Below are 5418 nucleotides of genomic sequence, written 5' to 3'. Positions count from 1 at the left end.
TTCGGTACCACCAAACGGTCCTTAAACCATAACACTCCTTGTTCATCCACTCTAAAGTGCTTAGTTGGTTCTTTCTTTATTTTCTCCTTGATATAGAATATTCCTTTATCTATTTTCTAACCCTCAATGATCTTGCTCTCTAAGGTACAGCTGACCTGGATATTATGCAATACAGCAGGATGTAACAAATTGAACCCATCCTCAAACAATGGTTGCATAGCAAGAGAATGTGACTTCCTACTTAAGGCATCTGCTACTACATTTGCCTTTCCCGGATGATAGTGCACATTCAGATTATAATCCTTTATCAACTCTAACCATCTTCTTTATCGCATATTCAACTCAGACTGAGTAAATATGTACTTGAGACTCTTATGATCTATAAAGATATTGCACACATTCCCAAGCAAGTAGTGTCTCCAAATCTTTAGAGCATGCACAACAGCTGCAAGCTCTAAATCGTGTGTAGGATAGCTAACCTCATGCTTCTTCAACTGACGTGAGGCATACGCAATAACTCTTCCATCTTGCATCAGGACACATCCTAAACCATTCTTTGATGCATCGCAAAACACATCAAATGGCTTCTCTATGTCTAGTTGCGCCAGAACAGGAGCAGTGGTTAGCAATTTCCGCAAGGTGCAGAAAGCTGCCTCACACTCCTCTGTCTAAGCGAACTTATGGTCCTTTTGTAGCAAACTTGTCATCGGCTTGGCAATCTTTGAGAAGTCCGGGATAAATCGGCGATAGTATCCGGCTAATCCGAGAAAACTTCGAACCTCATGAACTATGCTAGGTGCCTTCCAGTCCATAACCTCTTGTATTTTACTAGGGTCCACTGAGATTCCATTCTCAGATAACACATGACCAAGAAAAGGAACTGTCTTCAGCCAGAACTCACATTTACTAAACTTAGCATACAACTGGTGATCTCTGAGTCTAGTCAAGACAATTCTTAGGTGCTCGGCATGATCTTGTTCGTTCGCAGAGTATATCAAAATGTCATCAATGAACACAATCACGAACTGATCCAACTCCGGCATAAAGACCAAATTCATCAGATACATAAAGTATGCAGGAGCATTTGTCAAACCAAATGACATGACAAGATACTCGTACAAACCATATCTGGTGGAGAACGTAGTTTTGGGGATATCTTGTGGTCTAATCTTGATCTGATGGTACCCTGATCTCAAATCTATCTTGGAGAACACTTTGGCTTTTGACAATTGATCAAACAAGATATCAATCCGAGGTAAAGGATACTTGTTTTTAATTGTCACCGCATTTAGTGGCCGGTAGTCCACGCACATCCGTAACGAGTTATCCTTCTTCTTCTTCACGAACAGTGCGGGGCATCCCCATTCCGAGGAACTGGGATGAATCAAACCCTTAGCCAATAGATCATTAAGTTGTTTCTTCAACTCGGCTAATTCATTTGGAGGCATCCGATATGGCCTTCTTGAGATTGGTGGTGTTCTAGGGATTAACTCAATGGCGAACTCAACATCTCGGTCCGGTGGAAGACCAGGTAACTCATCTAGAAACACGTCCGGAAACTCGCACACTACTGGGATCTTAGCTATAAGTGTAGTTTGGACTGCACAAGTTGTACTGGCCAGCTCTATTCTTCGAGGTAAAGTTACTTGAAATATACCTTCTCCAACAGGTTCCTTGAGAGAAATGTTCCTTCCTCCAACATCAATTACTACTCCCATCTTATTCATCCAGTTCATTCCTAGGATTACATCCAGAACTAACCCTGGCATAACTATCAAGTTAAGCTTATACTGCCTGTTTGCTACACACAGGGTTACTCCCTGGATTATCTGATTAGTTAACAGATCAGCCCCAGCTGAACTGATCCGATAAGCATATTCCATTTCAACTATCTTTTACTCATACTTCCTTGCAAATGCTTGACTTATGAATGAATGAGACGATCCAGAATCAAACAAAATGACTGCAGGATGATTGTTGATAGAAAACATACCGGCTGTCACGGGTTCTCCTTCTGGGATGTCATCAATGGTGGTGTGGTGCACACGAGCTCGGTACTGATTCTGCTGCTTCTTGGGATATGGGCAAAACTTCGCAAAGTGCCCAGATTGATTGCAGTTGAAACACGGTCCTCTTACTTGAGTAGCGGCTCCAGAAGAACTGCCTTGTCCAGTCTTGGCTTGTGGCACCGCCATCTTGAATGGCTTCTGATTCCTCTGAGGTTGCTGGGCATTCTGATTCCTACGTTGGGGTGGCCTGAACCTCGCACCAGGGGCAGGTGAACGATACGTAGAATGGTTTGCCATCGAGGCCCTTGGTTGGGACGGACCCGACTCAAAAGCTCTCTTGCGAGTCTTGGAAGTAGCATACACATTGTTGTTCTTCTCTTGCTTTAAGCAGTCACTAACAAAGTCATTGAAACCCATCCTTGTGTTAGTACCCACGTGCTTCATCATCTTGGGATTCAGACCTCTTTTGAAACTAGCAATCTTTTTGGCATCGGTATTCACCATGTCAGAGGCATAGCGACTCAGATTGTTGAATGCATGTAGGTACTGGGTCATAGTCTTGGTACCTTGAGTCAGTGCGAGAAACTCTCTAAACTTCATTTCTGTCAACCCAGGGGGAATGTATGTTCCACGAAAAGCTTCAGTGAATTCCCTCCAAGTAATGTGGGCATTTGGGGGAAAAGTGGTGCGGTGGTGCTTCCACCACATTCCCACAGGGCCTTGTAGCTGATGAGCTGCATACTCAGTTTTCAATACTTCGGTCATCCTGAGAACACGAAACTTATCTTCCATGGTGTTTATCCACTCTTTTGCATCCAATGGCTCTGCAGCTTCTTTGAAAATTGGTGGTCTGGTGTCCATAAAGTCCTTGAAACTGCTATGCTGATTCGCTTCATGTCCACCTAGGTTTAACCCACGGCGGGTGTTGTCGGTAATATGGCGCAATGCAGCCTCCATGTTCTGCTGCATGCCCTCCATGTTGCGTTGACTTCCAAGGAACTGTGCAAAGAACTGTTCCACAGTGTATGGTGGAGGAGGAGGTGGTGGCGGTTCATGGTTCTCATTTCCAGCAGCACTACCACCTGCCTCAATAGCATCATACACGGTGCGGCGAGTGTTTGGCATCTGCATATTTTAGCAACAGTAATCATTAGGCGATGTTGTAGAAATCGCAAGTGACTGAAAAATTATGCCGTACTGAATTCACTGGAGAGAATAAATTCATACAATAAAACAGGGGCACAATAAGTCATTCCAAATAACACCACATCACTAATTAAATTACTTAAGCGCACACATCACGTCCATTACAACCAAATTGCCAGCATACATACACTGGACTTTTATGCGTTCAGATATCGCATGCTAACCAAGTTCCAATCTCATGCCAAGTCTCATAAGTTCGAAACAAGATACATCAGGTTACAAGCGACAAAAGAAAAGTCACCATGATAGGACCTACACACTAGCGCAAGGCCACTAGACTACTCCTCGAGGCCGTCATCGGGGTCGGAGACGTCACCATCTCCCCTAGGTGAAACTACAGGCTCGTCCTCATCGTCGATGTCCATGCCAGCAGCGTCTGGAGGAGCATATGGGCCAACCCCATTGTAGAGCACGTGAAACTCCTCGTGCAGGTTGACGTTGTACTCCTCTAGCTCATCGACCCTCTGTCGCAGAAGGTTCCTTGCGTTCCAGGCTTCATTCCTTTCCTGAACCAGCTGTCCAATCATGCGGTCTGCATTGTTGTTGGCCTAAGTCAACATATGCACCCGCTTCATAGCTCGATCACCTCTCTCTGCTGCCTGGTCCCGCTATAAGCTCATATCAGCCAACTGCTCTTGCAAACTATCTATAGCACATGCTTGCTGCTTCTTTTGCTTTCTTGCCTTGAGCTTATCGTCACCACGCAAACCTGTCAAAGTCCAGTAGGTACACTCAAGACCCTGGTACACTTTGATAGCGGCAAACATAGCACTCATAGCATGGTTGTCGCTAGCCTGTCCCTCAGCTGGACCTCTGACCAAAGCACTTCCATGAGGCTGAACCCAAATAGCATCACGAGGATCATCCCTAGGAAAAGTGCCAGCTAGAGCTGCTGCCAGCTCTCTAGGAAATCTGCTCATGATGTCCCTGATGACACGGAAAGCTTCTCCCTCTGCACCCTCAATAGGAGTGCGACCCTCAAACTCCAAGTGCCAACCGTCCCACTCTGGAGCATCACCAAGAGCAGGAATGGTGATCTCTACCACTGTGAGTCCATCCTCTGCTAACTGGCTCTCATTCCAAGAGTACACTGGCTCTTGACCCTCTGGATACCCCACATCATGGAGCACTCTCCAAAGCAAGGTCGGCATGCCAAACTCGCTCAAGAAGGTGTCCGTGGTGCGGTGCTCCCTCAGGGCCAACTGACGTCGAGGTGCTCTTCCTTCGGTGGACTTACAGGCAGTCTGCTTCGTGCGGGCCATCTATAGCAAAATTTTGTTTTATTACCCATGTGAGAACAATGTTAAGTTGTCATTTTTATCAAAATGAGATAATCAACTTATAAGGGGAGGAACAATGCCATGAATGATATGTAACAACATGATGCATGCACGTTCCGTACGTTCTCACAAACTTAGGAAAATAAAAATGGCTAGCGGCATAGACGGTGGCATACAACGATCTCTCATAACGTAGCTAATACGTACTACATGATAGCATTGTTATGTACCTGCAAAAGATCCACTTCAGCCCAAACCCCAACATTATGAAATTTATGCATGGAAGCAGTAAAGTAATCTACTCATTTTACATGTATTCCCAGATACGCGTACAATGGTAGCAACTACCCGAAACATCGTCCTATCGACGGCATCGTCACTACAGGACAGAATTCCCACACATTGGATACCTTCATACAAACATGCGTATGGCATGTAAATAATCCGGCATCATATAAGCACTTCCCTAGATCGGCAGTGTGTCCAACCATGCTCTCACAACTCTCACTTACCGAGGCGTAGAGGCAATGGATCCATTCATTACCATTCAAGTGAATGGCACTCATACAATAGCACGCCGTATGAGCGACGAAATAGAAATATGATGCAAAGACCCCCAAGTTAGTACTTAAATAAGCCACCTAAAGTCCTTAACTGGGCATACAGGATATGACCACTGGCACACTCTTAAGTTTTAAATTAAAGGTTGAAACACCTATATATTATAAGTTCGTAATTAGTTTTGTAACACAAAACCCTTTTGTTTTAAATACACGCATGAACAGTAACCTGCTAAACCTTGCTCTGATGCCAGCTGTAACAGAACCGACCAATTATACGAGATTAAGTAAGAAAATCTTCCACCAAAGCAGATAATTTAGCAAACTTAAACCCGTATAACTCGGTAGTCCGTGAAACCATAA

Source organism: Miscanthus floridulus, chromosome 7 (genome assembly GCF_019320115.1).
Source record: "Miscanthus floridulus cultivar M001 chromosome 7, ASM1932011v1, whole genome shotgun sequence".
In the NCBI taxonomy this organism is placed as follows: domain Eukaryota; kingdom Viridiplantae; phylum Streptophyta; class Magnoliopsida; order Poales; family Poaceae; genus Miscanthus; species Miscanthus floridulus.
Note: the sequence above shows the minus strand (reverse complement) of the source record.